This window comes from Solanum stenotomum, chromosome 1 (assembly GCF_019186545.1).
Source record: "Solanum stenotomum isolate F172 chromosome 1, ASM1918654v1, whole genome shotgun sequence".
In the NCBI taxonomy this organism is placed as follows: Eukaryota; Viridiplantae; Streptophyta; class Magnoliopsida; order Solanales; family Solanaceae; genus Solanum; species Solanum stenotomum.
This window is the reverse complement of record NC_064282.1, coordinates 38,182,004-38,204,036: the sequence shown is the minus strand read 5'-3', so window position 1 is coordinate 38,204,036 and position 22,033 is coordinate 38,182,004.

Here is a 22,033-nt window from a genome sequence, read left to right as displayed (position 1 = left end):
TAGTCATACAAGGGGTGCTTAGTGTCACAAGTGAGCCCAAGATAACCCATAATACTTGTTCAATCATGAACTACTAAATATTAACATGTAAAAGAATTTAAAATGAGTAATGGGAAGCGTATTTATGGAATATTGGTTCAATATATTTTTTAACTAAGTTTTATATACAATAACATTAATTATAAAAGAATCTAAAATAGAATATATTGAATAAAATTACTCTAACTTACTATCTATGAAATCTATACTAATAGTGATTCGAGTTTGCCTGGACATGACCCTTGCTCCCTTCAATCAATACATGCAAATACAAATAATATACTAGAACATAAAACTAAATTGAAAATAATACAATTTAAGTAAAATATTATGTATTTAAACTGTTCTAAAATAATGCATTTAACATTAAAGATAATAATACTTTCTTGAAATACATTTTCAAAGTAATGCACTTAAAACTAACTGCACTTTCTTGAACTCGTTCTTGAAAGGATTCTTTAAAATTTTGAATATACTTTATTTGTGAAATTAATACATAAGAAATAGTACGACAAGGTTTTAAAATACCATTGATTAGAAAGGGGTCCATATTGTATAATAAACACAAACCATGAATCAATAATCAGTAATGATATCAAGTACAATAATTTTGATGGTAAAATCAAGAATAAATAATAAGAGATGAAGCTAATTAAAAATAATAGAATTTGAGGTAAAAACGTACCCTAGTTTTGATCTTAATAATTTAAATTGTAGATGTAGGGAGTGTGGAAGAATAAAATTCACGTCTTTGATAATATTTATAATTCAATGCTCCACGGATCTTGAAGAAGAACCCTCAGTTTAATAAGAACGATTGACTTCACGAATCAGGACACTACTTCGGTTCAAGTGCCAACGATCGCGTGTAGTGATATAACCCAACCAATGGTTGGGATCGTTCCTACATGGAGTGGTTTTGAGAATTAATAGAAAAGTAAAATCAAGTTCTAATTAGTCATAGCTATAAACATTATCAAATAAAAACATACTAAATCTAAAGGGGTGATGCAAGCGTCAATTATCAATGGGGTTTTTGTATTAGCTAATCAACAAAAACAACAAAAATATAAGGAAACGATATAGGGAGATGGGATTCTTGGAATGTGATAGGAATATGGGGTAAAAGACACTATTGGGTAAATGCTATTGATAGTACATCGCTGAATATTTGTAACTAGGCTAGACTTTAGTGGGGGTAAATTCTATCTCGAGCAACTTACCCCGAATCAACTAGGTTTCTCTCGAACACCGAGTTGCCGCGTTTAAGCACAGCCTACGCCTAAGCCCATTCACTCTCTCGATATGAAAGTGTGGGAGAGGGCCTAGGATTCACTCTCTCGAGTTGAACCCACGACGACCCAATAACCATCGGATATCGATTTAATCTTCTTAGTTTTAAAACGTCCCTCTCGAGCAAGCCAAAAACACTAAGATGAAATCGTATTTGCAACTACAATCTCATTAAGTTCAAACACAACTACTAAACGAAATCACATTTAAACATTGAATATACCAACAATAAGCAACACCCAATAGTAAATTTAACCCATATTCACAAAATCACACCCGAAGAATTGGGGTTTTAGCTAGCCATAGAGAAGACGAAGAAAATGATACCAAATCGAAGTAACATCAACTGGGTATGATTTATTTTCACTTTAAACGAGACTAGGATGAAGAATCTTCAACACCCACTTCCAATTTCTTGGAATTGGAAGTCTTCAAATCTTCAAAAGCTAAGAACAAGGTCTCTCTACTTGAAACATAGAAAAATAAAATGTTGTATCTGAATTGCCTACTGAGATAAAAATTTAAACTAGTATTTATAGTTGTCTAAAAATGTGCTACAAAGGACCATTCGGCACAGTTAGTCGAGATCGCCGACAAACTCGGTGATCTGCCCTGTGGTCTGGTTCATCGCCTTTTTGCTTTTGCCTTCAACATTCTCGTGTTTTGAGGCATTGGGCGATAGAGTGCTGCTTCGTGGAACTACTCGGCGATGCACCGACTACTCCCTCTTCATTGGAGACTTGACCTTCTCCTTCAGGGCTCAGCACACTGGAACATTCGACGGGATTTAGGACCTTTCGTCGACTCGTCTAGTAGTTTAGGCGATCCTCAGGAAGTCTTTTCTCTGTTCTTTTACCCTCTTTGTTCCTTTTTATTTGATAACGTCCAAGCTTTATCTCTCAATCCAAATACCTGAAACTTAAGGGTTTACATCAGTTATTGAGACAAAATATGCATTTGAGGACACTAATTCTACCAAATATTGCCCTAAATGAGTCCAAATTGTGGACTCATCAACACTCCCAACTTAAACTTTTGCTTGTCCTCAAGTAAAACTCAAGTTCAACAGTTTAAAAGGGATGTCTCAAACAGTACTACACAAGTCTCAATCATGAATGTACACAACAAGGCTCAAATTACTTATGCAAGGATCAATTGTAAACTCAAAGATTCAAGTTGTGACACACCATTATCAAAGATTCTCAAGCTCACTATACTTGCTTCAAATGTAAGTTCAAGCTCAACAAAGGAAATCAAATTCCCTCACACAAAAGAATAATTCCATATTCACACACAATGGTTTAACAATTTAAAGATCCGGAATCAAATGCAACGCTCACACTCACAAAGAAGAACACAATGCATGCTTTCACCCATAGGTTTGCCCGTATTTTCTAATCAACAATTGTTTAAGCTCACTCAAGATCAAAAAGGTCTTTTCAAGGCTTGTAATGGGGCTCAGTGCAAAGGTATGGTCATTTAGGCACAGTGACTTCCATCCTTAAGAAATGTGGTGCTCACAACACTTCCTTTCCTCTTCTCTCATCATTTTCTTTACTGCTCAAAAGTGATCCCATTATTCACTTTCCATGGATTGTTCGGAAACCCCATTTCTTTTTATATTTCTCATAACTTTATTTCACAACTTTTTTTTTCTTTTTCTTTTTCTTTTCTTTTCTCTCTTCTTTTTTTTATATGGAGGGGTTCCATTTTTCTCAACACCATGGGTTAAAGGGGGCTTTCCTTGCACTTCTTGACTTGCCTACTCTTTTCACCACACCCTTAACTTAGGCTTTAGGCCTAAGTTGGCTATTCAATCAACCACAAATCAAGAAGATGATGGGTAGTGGATTTAAGAAAGGTCATGTTTTCATCAAGTTTCTTCCAAAGAAAGTTAAGGCTCAAGGGGTGTTCAAGAGAGGTTCACACACTCATAAGGTAGGCCACAAAAGAGGTATATGTCAAATTGGCTCACACTCTTCGAAGATGCCTAAGATCTTATCAAGAGATATCCTTACTTAGTCGATCGGACCAACGGGGAAAATTCTAGGTGTTATCATGCATGGTTCACAGTATGCTCATCACACAAGGCATCGATACCAAAGCTAAACAAGAAACCACACTTTCACTAGTGTGCAGCGTTCATCACAAGATAATCAATTCGATAATTAGCTAGTCAGAACTAAATGCAAAGAGTTCACATATTGACTATGTAACTTTTACTTGGTCTCATCGTAGCTGCACATTCATGTTCGTTCGATTGTTAACACTATTTAAGTCATCAATATTGATCAAAACCGAGACTCAAATTTACAAGATAACAGCCACATTCAACACAGAAGGGGTGGCAAAATTTTTCAAAAGGGTCAAAAATCATTTTCAATTTAAAATCAAGGAGCCACAAGCTCAAACCTTCCACAAAAAAGAAGTATAAAACACAATACTATGGCTCACAACCCAAATACATAACTCATAAAAGCACACAAAGGTGGACCTCACCCCACCACAAATAAAAACATTTGTCCTCAAATGCAAATAAAAATTATCCACCAGTGAAATAAAGCAAAACAGAGAGGGGTGTAAAGACGGGATCATGTCTATGCAGTCTCTCCATCTGTCTAGTCCTCAGTGCCCGATGCCTCACCCTGAGCCTGGGCATCATAACCCGAGGTCACTTCACGAGGAACAATAGTGCCAGATTCACCAAGGTCTGTTGAGTGTGATTCCGCTAGAAATACATGCACTACTCTGCAAAAGCCCCGGCCCATGAAGGAATATTAGGGTATAGGGTATTGGTCTTCCTGGCAGAAGTGGGCCTCTTGCTCTTGCCTTTCCCATTAGTTGTGGGTAGTTTCGTTGCTTTTCCTTTCGACTTAGCTACATCCTCATTTATCGCAATCCCTTTGGACTTCTCTTGGGCTAGTGTTATTCTTTCAGCAGCTTTTGATTCAGGCATGTCTGCAAAATCTCGAAGAGAAGTTAGAAAAACTTAAACAAAAGCACAGCAGAATAGTTTCAGATAGACTCGCCAAACCAGAGGGTGTATCACTGAATTTCTTGGGTGAGATAGATTGAGTTCTGAAGGAATTAGCTCTAAATTGCAGCAAGTAGGTGATGGGGGAACCACTCGGCATGACGCCCTAGCTTTCGGCGAACAAGGACAAGCTCGCCGAAAGTCACAGTGAAAAAAAAATGTTTAGGGGTGCAAGCAAAACAATGATCAAGAAGCCTTTTGGTGTGTCGTCGAGTGCTTTTGGTGATCTCAAGTCTCTCGCCGAAAGCTACAGGATCCAACATGAAACAAAGCTTGAAATTAAAGGTGAGATGGAGTCATTCGGCAAACCGTCGAGTGGTTCGTCAAGCTCGACCCAGCTCACCAAACGGCTCAACGTGCCTATTTTCAACCCTCTTCTCGTAATTAACCCTTGCAACCTCCGAAAACAAAATGAAAGCATGCACTAATGAAAATAAGGTAGGACCCACAATTTACAGTAATAGAAAATATAAAGGATAAATATCTAGAGTTTTTAACCAAAATATACAATTTACAGAAATATCAAATTGAAGGGGTGATTTTCATAACTAAGGAAAGGTTTTGGGCCAAGACGATATAAAGCAAGGGATGTATGGGAATTGAGATATTCGAAATTCAATCAATACGTAATGATCCATTGCATTTGAACCCATTCTCATTCACTCATAGAAAGGTTATATAATCATCAATCAACCATATTATCTTTTCGGTCTCAATGGGGTATATCACGATATCCCCTTTCAGTCTCAATCGTGTCAACAACAAAGCAATTCAAGACCTTAATCTAAATATCTATTTGTAAAAAATTTATCATTCAACATAGTAGACCTAAATTATCTCCTTTCGGTCTCAAATTAAGGACTCAAATCCATATATGATTAATGGTATCAGAGCTATAGATAATAAGAAACATGGTAAGAAAAATACTAGTAGAAAATTAAGAAAAATAAGAAGAAAATTAAACAAATTATATCCGGAATATAAACAACTTAATATCACAAAGACTGATAACGAAAAATTAAATCAATTAATAGATAATATATCTAAAATAGAATATAAATATATTCAATACTTAAAAATACAATGAATAACAAGAATAGCGAATATAGACAAAAACTTAATGAAGTAATTATAGAAAAACGACAAGAATTAGAACATAGGCAAAATAGACTTAATAGTAATATATTTGCAGGAATTTGTCACAAATCTATACTAGCACAAAGAAAGACTATTTTTTATCTAGAAATACAAATAAATAACTTAGAATATAAACTACAACATAATTTATAAATGAATAAAGAAGAATACGCAATAGATGAAAAAACATATGAAAATTATGACGGATTAAAAATAAAGATAATATTTTCTAATCTAGGAAGAAGATATAAGAAAATAGGTGATAATATAAGTTTAATGTTAGAAAAAGAAACGGTAAAACTAGAAGATAGTTTAACTGCTATGGTAAGAATAACAAAAGAAAATGAAGAAATAGATAGAAGAACGGAAATTGAAAAAATAAAACAACAAGCAAAAAAGGAAGTACAACAATTAGAAGAAGTAAAAAATACTAAAATAATAGAGCTAGAAAAAGAGCTAGCAATATTAAAAGAAATGTATGAAATTAAACAAAAAGAAAAAGAACAAAAAACAAAATTAGCAAATGAGATAATTAAAATTAAAGAAAAATTGCAATTACAAGATGAATTAGAAGAAAAAGAAGAAAATAACCAAGATAATCTACCCGAAATAAGAGTTGATGAAATAAACGATGATGATCTAGAACAACATTCGGAAACAAGTGAAACATATACGGAACTTTTAGCAAATATAGATAATACAAAGAATTTAGAAGTAAATGCAGAAGACGTAGACATGGACGAAAAACCTAGCACATCAGGAGTAAAAAACCCAAAAAATTTTAATCCAAAATATTATAATAAAAATTATGAACAATATAATAAAGAAAAAACTACATGGGATAAAAGATTAAATAAAAAATGGACGCCTAAACCAATAACTGGACAACATGAATTTTTAGATTTAGACTGTGTAGCAGACATAAATAAAACAATCCAATTATGGGTAGGATACATATCAAAACAATTAATAGATAACAAGATAGTAATAGCAGAGGCACCAGGATACATAGAAAGAACAATTATAGGAACAGTAAAATTATGGCTACAAAATTTAACAAATGAAAGCTTAACAACTTTAAGAAATAATAAAAAATTTGATGGTGAAATAGCCACTACAACCATGGAAATATTATATAAATACGAAATAGCTATAAGAAATGAATTTAGTAGTATGACAACAGAGGTAGAAGAACAAAATAAAGAAAAAATCATAAATCGGAATCTAATGACAAAATTAGCAATATGTAATATGTGTTACATAGATGAATATACATGTGCATTTAGAGAATACTATTATAAAGGAACATATAGCATAGAAGAAGGTAAAGAAATAAGAAAATTATATTTTACAAAATTACCAGAACCTTTTAATTCAAAAATAATAAAAAGTTGGAATGAAGCAGAATTAACAGATACCTTAGGAGCTAGAATAAAATTCTTACAACGATGGTTTATAGAACTATGTGAAAAACATAAAGAAGAAATAAAAATGGAAAAAATATTAGTAAAAAACTTGGCATGTTGCAAAAATAAGACAGCACCCCAATTTGGTTGTACGGATAGATATTATAAAAATAAAAAGAAATATAATAAAAAATATAGATCAAAATATAAATATAAAAAACCAAGAAGAAGGTACTATGTAAAAAACTACAAAACCAAAAGACCATATAGACCAAAAAGAAAACTAACGGAATGTACTTGTTATAATTGTGGAAAATTAGGACATATAGCTAGAGATTGTAAATTACCTAAAAATCCAAAGAAAAAACAAATATCAGAAATAATAATAGACGATGAAAAATATACACAAATAGAGTACGTAGATTATGAATTAGAAAGCAATGATAGTATATATGAATTATCGGAAAATGAAATAGAAAATAGCTCAGTAATAGAATCGGATAATGAATACGATATCAATGACTGAAAAAGATATACAAATAATAACTAAAGAAAAATATCAAGATGAAGAATCGACAGAACAAAAAATAATATTTGATAATAATATATTTGAGCAAATAAAAGGAAAAGAATTAGACCTAAGTGTAGCAAAAATATTCGAAATACCAACAATAAGAAACTGGTTTAAACGACAAAAAGAAGAATATTACGTAGTAAGTCAAAGAGAACATATCATAGATTGCAAATACACTAAAGGAAAAGCTAAAATACCAATAATAAATAAACGAATAATAAATAAAGAAATACAAGATATTAAGGCTAAAAATCCAATTAAATATGTACATTTAGGAGGAACAGAAATATTAATAAAAGCATGTTTTAGAGAAGGAATAGATACACCCATAGAAATATACTTAGCAGATGATAGAATTATACAACCTATAGAAAAAAGCATAATAAGTGCGGTAAAAGGTAACCTCATATACCAAAAATTTAAATTTATAATAAGTGCTAATTACTCAGTAGCAGTAAATGACAGAAATATAGATAAATCATTAGTATTATATTGGAAAATGTCAGGAATAGAACTAGCCCCGGGAAGTAAAATATTTACAGCTAGATGTAAAAACTTATATGTTTTAACGACAAAACACAAAATAACAGCAAAAAATAAAATAAATAAAATAAAAATAGAAGATCCCTTTGAAAGAATAGTTACAGTCATAGATAAAAATGATTATAGTTATAATGAAATTGATATAGAAGAAGATTTAGAAATAGTAAAAGAAAGACTAAGCACATCGAAAAGAATAAACAATGAGATACCCCAAATATCATCAAAAATGAGTACCTCAAGGAGAATAGATAAAACCCCACTAAAATCAATGGAAGAAGACATAAAACCATATCATTACTACATCACGGGAATAATGGAACAACGAAAATATTTAATACTAATAGATACAGGACGAGAAGAAAATTATATTACAAGAGAATTAGTGACGGAAGATGAAATAATAACTATTGAACAATCATGCTCCGAACTACCAAAAGCATTAATATATACCGAAGAAACTACAGAAAAGGAAATAATCATCGGAGGAGTACCAATAGTGATAAAATTCAAAATATATCAAGGAAATGAAAATATCATCTTAGGAATAAAATGGTTAGAACAAGTAAAACCATATAATCTAGAAGACAAACAATTAACAATAAATTATGAAAATAAAAGGGTAATAATAAAAAGGACTTTAGTATGATAAAAATATGAAAATATATATACTTGCGAAGATAATAATAGAAGGATATTACAACCGATATTATACACCAATGATAGATACGGGAGCAGAAGCTAATATATGTAAATATAATTGTTTACCAGAAGATAAGTGGGAAAAATTAAAAACACCTATAGTAGTAACAGGATTTAATAATGAAGGAAGCATGATCACATATAAGGCAAAAAATATAAAAGTACAAATATGGGATAAGATATTAACTATAGAAGAAATATATAACTTTGAATTAACTACAAAAGATATGCTATTAGGAATGCCATTTTTAGAAAAATTATACCCACATATAATAACAAAAACACACTGGTGGTTCACGACACCGTGTAAACAAAAAATAGGAGCAAAAAGAGTAAATAATAAAAAACGAAAAACAACGGAATGGATAAAAGGAAGTGAAAAAATTACACAAAAATTAGAAAATATAAAAGAAGAAGACCCTAAAATAGAATTAATTATATTCTCTATAGATAAAGTAAAAATAATTCAAGATAAGTTAGAATTATTATATAGTGAGGATCCTTTACAAGGATGGGAAAAACATAAAACAAAAGTAAAAATTGAGCTAATTGATAATAACAGTATAATAACCCAAAAACCATTAAAGTATAATTTTAATGATTTAACCGAATTTAAGATACATATAGATGAATTACTAGAAAAAGGATATATACAAGAAAGCAATAGTAAGCATACAAGCCCGGCATTTATCGTAAATAAACATAGTGAACAAAAAAGAGGAAAAAGTAGAATGGTTATTGATTATAGAAATTTAAATGCAAAAACTAAAACATATAATTATCCGATACCAAATAAAATACTAAAGATAAGACAAATACAAGGATATAATTATTTTAGCAAATTTGATTGTAAATCAGGATTTTACCACTTAAAACTAGAAGAAGAATCTAAAAAACTAACAGCATTCACTGTACCACAAGGATTTTATGAATGGAATGTATTACCATTTGGATATAAAAACGCACCAGGTAGATATCAACACTTTATGGACAATTACTTTAAACAAATAGAAAATTGTGTAGTGTACATCGATGATATATTATTATATTCTAAGACACAAGATGAACATATAAGATTATTAGAAAAATTTATACACATCATAGAATATTCAGGTATAAGTCTAAGTAAAAAGAAAGCTGATATAATGAAAAATCAAATAGAATTCTTAGGAATACAAATTGATAAAAACGGAATAAAAATGCAAACACATATAGTACAAAAAATAATTAACTCAAATGAACAACTAGACACAAAAAAGAAATTACAATCATTCTTAGGACTAGTAAATCAAGTAAGAGAATACATACCAAAATTAGCAGAGAATTTAAAACCATTACAACAAAAATTAAAGAAAGATATAGAATATCAGTTTGATAAAAAAGACCAAATACAAATACAAAAGGTAAAATTATTATGTAAAAACTTACCTAAACTATACTTTCCAGATGAAAATAAAAAATTTACTTATATAATAGAATCAGATGCAAGTGAAAAAAGTTATGGAGGAATATTAAAATACAGGTATGATGACACTACGATAGAACATCATTGCAGGTATTATTCAGGAACGTTTAATAATACAGAAATAAAATGGGAAATAAATAGAAAAGAATTATATTCAGTATATAAGTGTTTATTATCATTTGAACCATATATTGTATATAACAAATTTATTATAAGAACAGATAATACACAAGTAAAATGGTGGCTAACAAGAAAAATACAAGATTCGGTAACAACAAAAGAAATAAGGAGATTGGTATTAAATATATTAAATTTTACATTTACAATTGAAGTAATAAAAACTGATAAGAATGTTATTGCAGATTACCTATCACGACAAAGCTACTCAGACTGAGACTGAGGAAGAAGATACAATCGAAAAGATACTCAAAGCTATTACTACACTTTGTACAAAAGTGGATAGTATGGACAACGAGATACAAAAGCTAAAGACTAATGAAGATAATCTGAAGTCTAAAGCTAGTCAGCAGCATGACTATAAAAATGCGGAGCTACGTCGATCGGAAGACGGAAAAAAGCCAGAGCTAAAAGGAGACGATGGGAAACTCCTTAAAACCCATAATGTTTGTTTAAATACAGCTGCAGGTACAAGCAAACAAGTTAGCGATAAACAACATAAAAATGTGAACTTAAACCAGCTATTTGCAAAACCATTTACCCAAAGGACACCTAGACATGTGTCCATAGAACCACAAACATCTACATACGCAGATAGTTTGCAAAACCAAAATGAGAAAAAGACATATAACTACATCACACGAACCTATATTGAAAATATCCACAAAATCCAAACCTATTTAAACCGCAACCCCAGATCAACTACAAAAGAACCAAACCAAGATTATTTGACACAAAAGTTACAAGGATATAACAAGTTAATTGCACAACCGAAAACTAACGCTAATTTAGTAAGAACATGTTACAACTACGGACTGTTAAATACCGTATACACATATGACGGAGAAGAAGTTAGTGGAATACCAGAACTACACAAAGCATTCATCACATACAAAAGAGTTACGAAAGGAAATTTATTTTATATAAAATTCTATACAGCACCAGCGGAGATATTATACGAGGAAATAAAACCTCCAATACAGGTTATCAAGATAGGATTAACTAAAGATATGATTATACCCGAGGATATCGGACAACAAGAAGAGATATGCAAAATAGAGATACCAAGTTTTTATGCCAACAAAAGGATAATTGGTATATCAACAATTATACAAGAGTTAGCAAATAATTATTTAAACGGAAACGCTATATGGAGCTACTATGCAAGAGACCAGCTAATGATTTATTCCAATTCAAGGGAGCTAAGGAAAGCAGATATGGATGAAGTCCAAAGATGGATTTTATCACTACTAAAGCCAGAAGAACGACCTACGACACGAGCACTAAAAGAAGGATTTATTTCAGCAAAATTATTAACCAGATATTGCAAGCTAATTGGTCATAAATACCCGGACCATATATGTTCAAAGTGCAACGGAGAAGATAATATAATTCCAGACGTCCAGCTGGAATAATCAACGAGGAAGAAAACAAGAAGGAGAAAGAGATATGAACGGAAAAAGTTATGTGTAAAATAATGTAAATGTAAAAGTCATAATAGTTGTCATAAAGTAGGTATGGGTCTTTTGTACAAAATATGACAAGTGTATGTGGTAGATAGTGTACATTATTAATATGTGCAAATAAGTCGTAAAGAGGATAGTGGTAGACAAAATAAGAACTATTCATGAATAGTAGTCATGAATAGTAGTAAATAGTAGTGGACATGTGTAAAAAATGTGTTAGGATAAGTATTTAGAATAGTAAATTTGTATGTCTATATATAGACTTAGTAGTAAACATTGTAAAGGCAGGCAACGCCTAAATAAAAACTCTCTTCTCAAAAAACTCTCTTAAGATACTAATTACTTAAAAGTTAATGGATAAATCTGAAATCCAGTCAGATATTTCAGATAGCATGGCTAAGCAAGAGGCAAAGGTATATTGTTCAAAAAATATGCGGAACTAATTTCATATATTCCTGAATATCATATATATGATTGAATAAATTTATGTTAGTTATTATGTATTAGAATTATTTGAATCATGATTTCTAGTTTATTAGCACACTGGAAACAGGGAGAAAACTTCTATACTATGCCATCCTAATGTTGAAACCGGTAGGCGAGGAAGCCGTTTAGGGGAGTAAACAAAGTTGAGGCGCTGATAAGAAGAAAGTATCCGCTAAAGTACGATGCTAGTAGTGACAGGAAAACATGATAAACAGATAATCTAGTTCATAATAATCTAATATGAATTTAATCGATTATGAATATGATAGGAAGGAATAATTGAAAAACCTCGCATAATAAAGAACATGACTACATACATGCATGATGAAATGATAAAAAACTACAAAACTTTAATCTTATATGTACTTAAAAATATAGAAATAATCGAATTAAGAAGAATAATATGGGAGAAAATATTTAATGATTATGAAGATATATTAAATCAAGAATGGTATGAGATAGATTTACAAGATCTATATTTAGATAATGAAAGAATAGAATGGTACGATTTAGAAATAAATTCAGATTAAAATGAATTACGAATATTTACAATATTGGATAAAATCTATGGAAGATATAAAACTCTTAGAACAATTAATGGAGGAAAATTTATATATGTACCAAAGAACCGAAGATATGTTATATCTCGAATATATCATAAATAATATTAGAGAAATATTCAGATTAAAACAACTATCGGAAGAATATTACAATAAATATTATTACATTTTACCATGAATTTCACACTACCAAAAATTAACATTAAAGGGATATCAAGATTAAGACACTTAGCAAAAGAATACTACAATAAAATCTTTAAAATAAAATACTCACTTATCACACTACCACCTACCACACTACCACTTCCATGAATCCCCCAGCTACCAGTTCAGACCTAAATTATCTCCTTTCGGTCTCAAATTAAGGACTCAAATCCATATATGATTATTAACCATATTCTTCACTACACGAATTCTCTTTCGAGAAATCAGAAAGATCGGAAGCTAGACTCATGCATGCTTTCTTAAATCATATATTTCAACATGAAAACTAGGTTAGACACATTTACATTAAAAAACATTAATGTTTTAAAATTTTAATCAATGTCATTGTAATGGAGTTATGAAAACATGTATTGCAATATTGTCATTTTACTCCTTGAAGACTAGATTGAACATCTAGGATTTCAGATCTTTAATCAGAACAAAACTTGTATACCTCCTCAAAGAAAGAGAATTTTTGAGTTTAAAAATCATGGTGATTGGTTTGTGGATTTGCCTTTTGATGAGGATTGCTCACGTACTAGTCATGTTTCACTTATTTTCTGAATTGTCCGTGCCATTGATTGATTGCACTTTTGACCCTAATTTTTAATACCCCTACTGACTTAAATACAATATCTACTTTTATTGAATGATACCCATAATATTCAAAAGGAGGAAAACTTTGAATAGGAAAAAAAGAAGAAGAACAAACCATGCAAATAAAGATCAAGTGTGAAAATAAAAAAATAAATAAACTAAAAAGATTGTGCAATGCTTAGTGGTGAAATTGTCACTTTATCCCAAATAAATATTCTACCCATTACATCCCCTATGTTATAACCCGATAACAAGTCTTACTTTAGCCCATTTTTAGCATCCTCAAATTAGTGGATACTTATATGAGGGTCAAACATATGGTATCTCAATCTTATGCATTGAACAACTTTCTTAGTGTGAGTGCTTTTGTAAATATCCTACTATATCGATTTCTCTATTGTATGTGAAGTACAATTTTATTAGTCCTAAAGACACTTGAAACATGAGGATATAAATAATTCTAATTCCTTAATTGATGCAAGATGAACATATTTTGTAAATACTTAAGCATGCTTGAGGTACCTTTTGAATCTATAGGAATTTTTCAAAGTTGATCTCAAATTTGTCTAAAAGTAGTTGATTGTGATTCATATGCATACTACTAAAATTTCTCAACCATGAATTGATTTCTCTCTCTTAATCCTCATGTATTCTTTTTGAATGATGTCTTTTGTAAAAAGAAGAAAAAACATGGTGTTAAAAGAGAAAAAAATCTTTGATATATGTAAACTACGTTTGACCTGATTCTTGTCATGTTCCCCAAATAAAAATGTTCATATGCAATAAGATTAGAACAAGAATCATTTTTAGAACTCTTCAGAAAAGATAAATAAAAAAAATCATAGTTCCTTAGTATCAAAAACATCAGCATATTTGTTTTATTAATAAAAAGAAAAAATCACTCTCATGTATTCTTGGGGAACAAACACCCTATACTCTTTAATTTCTAGGGAAAAAACAACCAAGTTGTATTTTGACTTTATGGAACAAACACCCTAGAGATATTCTAGGTAAAAAAACACCCTAGTTGCATTTGGACCTTATGGAACAAACACCCCATTAATATATTTCAGGGAACAAATGCCGTATTTTTAATTTTTCAGTATAGGAAAGAAACACCAAGTTGCATTTTCCCCTATGAGAACAAACACCCTAATGGTATTTTGGGGAAATCCAGTCGTTAAAAGTCCAAATCTAGTCGCTAAAGGTATATAACGACTGAACAAATATTGGTCGTCACCGGTCGTTAAAAACTCCGTCGTTAAAGGTTACTGACCAGATATGCTATCCAGTCGTTAGATATCATTTAACATCAACTGTTAATCCGGTCGTTACACTTATTTAAAACAACCAAATTTCTCTTCGTTGATGATCAATTGATCGTTAAAAATATTTAATTACACAACAAATTTAGTTGTTAAAAATTCTTATAGCGATCATATTTTACCTTCCAATAGTTGCCTGTTAACTTTCGAAGACGACAAATAATTCAAGCACTCTATGAATATTATTGTAAAAGTATAGACACACTAATTAACAATTAATTCTTTCATATATGCAACACATCTAAAACAAAGAGAATAATAAAATTCTGAATATTCACATAAAATTTAGTACCTAATTTACAAAGAAAAAAATGCTACATTATCAAAATATACATATTCTTGTTATATGTCAATAGATTCTTCAACTCCTTATAAAAGAGAATTAAAATGTAGCATAAATAAATGGGAACATCACAAAATAGGTACATTTTGTGCTTCAACTTGTTCTTTCATTTTCAAATGATCATACTTGCGCTTCACTCCCTTCATCAGGTACATGCCCATTCTTTTGAATCTGTTAAAATAATATATTTATGTTAGTAACTTATTTTCTATTAATCTTTTATCTATTTGTTTCCCCAAAATCAATAATAATCACAACATCAACTTAATTTATACAAATCATCCAGAAAAATTAATTTGAGTAAGAAACAATATATTCAACAAGAGAACTACATAAACAACAATACCTAAAGAAATATGAAAAGTAAGACTAACCACAAAAAAGAAGAAGCAGCAAACACAACATTAGAAACTGTGCCAAAAAAATTATTTAATAAGAGAATTGTCACAAACGCAAACACGAGTTACTAATTAAAAATATATATATTAAAAACATAAGAATATACTCGTTGTAATGTTGTATCGATCGAACAAATATAAAGAGAGAAAGATATGCATCGCTAAATCATTTTTTCTGTATAGAATAACAGTACATTTTAAGCCACAAGCATTAGTGTTTACCATTTCTTTTTCAAGAGCATCAATTTAATCACAAAAGAATAAGTTAAAGGGATCTATCGTCACATGAATTTAATTAATCACCTTCACCATCATTCAATGAAAGTTATAAAATAAAGAAACACTATAAACATGCAATGTCATGAGAACACTCTAAAAATTGAGTCTTTTTATATGGTACCGTAGCATATGATTCATACTTTTATTTCTTGTCCCATTTTTAGAGTAAAAATTTTAAATATTTTCTGAGAATAGAATAATATCAAGTATCAATGTGTCAAAACTATATTTTATAATACTACATTATGTTTTACCATTTGTAAACACCATTCAAGTGTCAACAACATAGTATCTTAGTATGAATTCCTTTATATTTCTATTAGCGTATTAGTTTTTTGTTGACTATATTAAGCATACATTTAAATAATTACTCATTCAGTTAAATGATCAATATTATCTGCAAACATTATAATTTTTTTTTCTCGATAAGTCTAGTGAAATTATTGGGAAAACTACAAACACGAATAACATATGTAAATTCCAATAAATTGATGTTACTAATCAAATTAATCAAATAATACCATTAAATCTTTTCATAGTTATCTCATCAAAAAAGGTGCACAATAAATCAAAGGTAATAAAATTTACTCTTCAACACTAATTGTTATTGCTGTTAATATGTAATTTTAAGAACAAAAATCAATATATCTGACAAACACTATCACCAAGAGTGATATCTGAAAAATAAATGAATTCTTAATTTACAACATTAACAACTGTAAGTTAAGATAGCATAAACTTACCTTTAGATGAGAAGGAAAACGAAATTCAAAGACCAATTTAGTAGAGATGGAAGAGTAGTCGCAGGTAGAAGTTTAAAATCGTTTGTGTTTCTTCACTGAGTTACTCTGTATTCTGTAACTGTAAATTTGTGGCTTAGGTTTTGTTGGTTTATTAGCATTTTAATATTAATATTTTTAATATATTAATTTGCTTTATTTTGGAGTTAGAAAGAATGATGAATATTTCAGCAGTTAGTGTACAATTATCATTACTGGAACGTTAGGCATTAGTGCCTAATTACTCATTTTTGTTAATCAATTTGCATAGGCATTATTGGCCATTATATGATGGTTACAATATCGTTATTGCCGTTGTATTATTTTGGCAGAACTAGTAGTGGTCAACTATGACCATTACTCCTCCATATTGAAATCCCATTCTTTATTCCTCCATTATACCTTGAAACCTATGTAACTCCTAGCCATTTATCTTCACTATTTACCACACCATTATCTTCCTATTCATTGCTAGGAAGACTTCTTCTAGTATAAATAGTGGTGGTCTTCATTTGGTTTGTGACATACAATATAACAAGAAAATATAGAGTGCATAAGATTTGTCAAAAAGAGAGTTCTTATTAGTTGAAGGGAGGTGTTTCTTTTTGTGGAGCTTTGGACTCAACTTTTGTCCAGAGTTGTTGAGTTATATTTTGTGATTAGGCTGTTGTATCCTGGAGGGGACAAGTCAAGAAGGACTACTGCTGGACCAGTGAATACATTTGTTGCAGTGGGCTTGAATCTCCTTAAAGAGAGCGAGATATCCGCGCCTCAGCCTAAAGAGATTTATTTTCTTCATATTTATTTTCAATTGTAATCTTGTATTTTTGTTATCTTGTAAGTTTTCACTAACAGGTTTAATGGCACACAGAGAACGTGAGAGACTTTTCTTTTATTTGGAGTTGGGGCTGCGTGGGTGGGCTTATTGTGGGTTGGAAAAAAAAGGGGAAAACCTAACTGCATTTATTCTTAATAATTAGTAGCTGATTACATGTTCTGTGGACCATTTAAAATTTTATTGTTCACAAAATTTCACTTTATATTTGTGTACTCATACGAGTGGGATTTCTTTATACATAAACCTATTAATTTTCACAATCAATAATGAGAAAAAGGTCAACACAATATATATACATATATATTTTTTTATATGAAACATTACTACTAATATTTTAGTGTGTTGGTCGAGGTAATTTATTAGTGGAAGAACATTTATTCTCTTTAGAACAATTATTACTGCCAAATTTTCGGAATCTTTCGACCTTAGTTATTATTCTCCTAATTAATCTCATAACTCAAAACCTTGTAATTATATCTTTAATTTTGTTACTTCTATTTTAATTTTTTTGTTTCATTATAATTTATGTTTCACTTTGCTGCATCTTTGTAAATAATGGTGTATTTTCTTTAATAAATTGAAGTAAAATGATTAAACTGTCTCTAAAAATAAAATAAAAACATCTATAGAAACAATATAAAGAAAATGTTAAAGCTAAATAAAATTTGTGCCAAAAAGAATGTAATTAAACATTTTAAATATTCTGAAATTTAATATAATTGACTATGATAAGAATGATGGATAGAGTTATTAATTAGAAAATAATGCATTAGTAATTTTTTTTCTTTTTTATTGAACTTTTTATTTTGATGAAATAAGCTAAACTATAAAAGATGGATGATTTTTATCATGTGGATGATGCTATGCATTCTAATGATCAAATATTATCCCCTCGTTAATATTGAATAAAAAGTTGACCTTACCGACCAAAATTTTATTTTTATCGCTATAAGTGTACTTATAACGACCAAATTCATTTCCCTTCATAAAGAAATGGTCGTTAAAATCCCTTTTTCTTGTAGTGGTAGTTGCATTTTAACCATAGGAAACCAAAACCCTACTAGTATCTTAGGTAACTAACACCCTCTCATCTTTCATTTCTAGGGAACAATAACCCTAGTTGCATTTTACCTTAGGAAAGAAACACCCTAATGGTATTTTAGGGAACTAACACCCTATTATCTTTTGATTTTTAGGGAAAACAACACCCTAGGTGCATTTTGATCTTAGGGAACAAACACACTATTGGCAATTTAGGGAGTAAAAACCTTATCACCTTTAATTTCTAGGGAAAAAACACCCTAGTTGCATTTTGACCTTAGGGAATTAACATCATAGAGGTATCTTTGGGAACAACCTACAATTTTTCATTTCAAGGGAAGAAATACTCTTGCAAACCNCCCCCCCCAGCCAGCCGGTCCACTCAAAGGAGCTTATTTGCTAGCTAGCAAGAGTGGCCCAGGGGAATATCAACTCTGAATAGGATCTCAAGTATCAATAGAAAGCTCCAAGCTAAGAACAACTCAATCTCCAGACATCTCAATAGCACGACCTCTGATAATGCCTCGAAGCCACAAAAAATAGGGAGGAAGAGAGAGAGAAAGAGTATAGAAGGTCCACAAGCAACAATAACGCCGAAGCTAAGGATCGGACTATCAAACAGAAGTTTTCTATTCCAGTCTATAGGGACCTAGTCCGTCTGAATTGACGTCCGAGACAAATTAAGCCACAAGGTTTGAGATCCTAAGGCAACACTAGCCTATCCTAGTCTAAGGCAAAACATGCATCAGTAAACCAAAAAACTCAAGTAATTTTGACATATCATTCAAGTCACACAACCAACCCTACTAGTATGGTTCTATCCTCAATATAGTAGTAATCAACCCTAAATCATGGTTTATAAGAAGAAATAAATAAAAAAACTCGGTACACGCCGCCAATACATAATGTTCATAATGAATCTAAATACTCATGCTTAATATAAATAGAAAGGAAGTGGTAGCCTACCTGTAGGCCGACCGCACTAGCTCCAAAAACAATAAAGCAATAAATGATACACCAAAATAACTTTGTCTATTTCTAGAACAAAAGTTTAATTTCATACATAGATTTACACCCATAATTCAAGCAATGAAAAACAAGGAGATGAAGAAGGGAATAGAGATTTTACTAACAAGAAAACAATCTTCAAACACAAAACATGAGTTGTGAAGCAACATGCCTTGAATGTCTTAATCTAAATTATGAACACTATAAGCTAAGACGATGTGTTTTTCTCTACCATATCTTGTCTACATTGTGTTGTTCTATCTGAATAATGACTTCTAGTGTGTCTAAAAAGGATTTTTAGGGTCAATTTGGTGAAATTTCGACTTTGCCCAGGTGTGTTTGAAATGCGATACTCCGTGTTCGTAGAGAGTCATTTGCATTCAAGGACTTGAGTTGATTTGACATCTGTGTTCATGGGCATTTTGGCGTTCGCAGTCCTGAGTTTACTCGAACTCCGCATTAATGGTCTTTTGGGTGCATTTGTGGGTATATGTTGATTCCACGTTCGCAGTTCTTCTGGCGCATTTGCGGAGGGCATTTTTCCTGCTAGAATTTTGAATTTTCAGCTTATGGCCTTTTCTTGCCTCATTTCCACTTGGTGTCTTCAAGTGTTATCTAACTTCTCTCTACATTTCATTTTCCTGTAAATATGCAGAAACCCACATTAAAAGCACCAATTCTACACTAAAGCAAGAAAAAATCACCGAGAAAAGATCCCAAAATGAGTGTAAATTCATAACTTATTACTTACCTTCAAGAAGATTCTCGAAAAAGATTTTGAAGAATCTTACTTGGAAGTCTTATTATTTTATTTCTCTTATAGATTATTGTTGGGGTAATAGAGAGGAGAAGGAGGAATTAAAAGATGAAAATCTTATTAATTATGGATTTATACGAGGTAAGAAATTTGATTTAGGGTTTTCATAGGGTATAAGCACATATATATTACCTATTTAGAATTTTATATCGGCAAAATTTGACCTAGACTACAACTTTTTGTACAATGAACTCGGAATGATGCAAACTTGGTGGCATTGGAAGTAAGAGTCATAGAAATTTAAATTGATAGGTTATGGGCACCCGAAATCTTCATATTCTATGTGATATTGTGGTTTCAAGTTTCCCAAAGAAAAATCTTTTGTGGAAACTCAATAGATAAGGAAATGTTCAGCTCTACTTTGTGTTATAAGATTTTTATGACCATAATTCACATTAAATCTCTTTCTACACTGAAAAAAAAAGCTTTGACATCTACTTAGAATTAAGAATCTCACGGTACAACCCTATACACATATAAATAGTGATTCGGTTCTAATTATAAAGATTTTCAGGGTGTTACAAAACATGAACAGTTGACTTCAGTAAAAAGCTTATGAAGATATTCTCAGAATGCAATTCCTATGGTTCCATTATTCCTGAAACATTTACTTTAGACTAGAATGACCCTTTGTGAGGATCTCGAGGATTTTGATCTCATTTTTAGCTCTCTTGTGGAATTTGTCTAAAATTAAAGCTTTATTGCGGGACCCACTTATCATCAATACAACCTCGATTTAATGTTTCGATGGTTCTATTAATTCCTCAAAGTTGAATTTTGTAAGGTAGAAAAGTTTGTTCGTGTTCATGGGGTTCTAAATGAATTTACGATGTCCATTAGATGTTTGGAGTATTTTGCTTCAAAATGTCTATGAAATAATGTGTATGCGATCACTTTAGTGTATCCTTGACCTCCTTTGCTACCTTGGTGCCGCTTTAGCGTCCTAGGCACAATTTTTATGGTAGGAGCCTTTGGGTGCTTGACCTTTTTCGCGGCCAGATGTTTTTCGGAACAAGAACCTCTTACGACATGGAAGCTTTCGCGGCAGGCTGACCGCTTTCTCGGTGACCACTTTAGAGGTCATCACTAAGATTTTATATTCCTTCTCAACCTATTTTTCAGCTTATTCCTCCAACTTCAAAATCCATTATCTAGAGTTCTCGATCTCCGATTAAGGAACTTTCAAGTGTTATGCATATGTGTTGATCCTAGTTAAGCATTGGAGTATTAGGAGAAGTGTGAAGATCATTGGCTTGAGGTAATTGTTTCCCCGAAGGCGATGTCAAGTCCCTTTATTAGAGAATTTGTGCATGTTGTCATTTTGGAGGTTCTGAGCATCGGATTGTGTCCCATTTTGGCATACAGGCTTGGTTAGTGAAATAAGAAATAATAAGGCATCGAGGACAAAAATTGTTGAAATAAATAGGCCTCAAATGAGTGTAAATCTACCACTTATCACTTTCTACTACAAATAGACAAATACTTTGGGTATTTGATTTCTCATTATATTACTTTTGTATTTTTA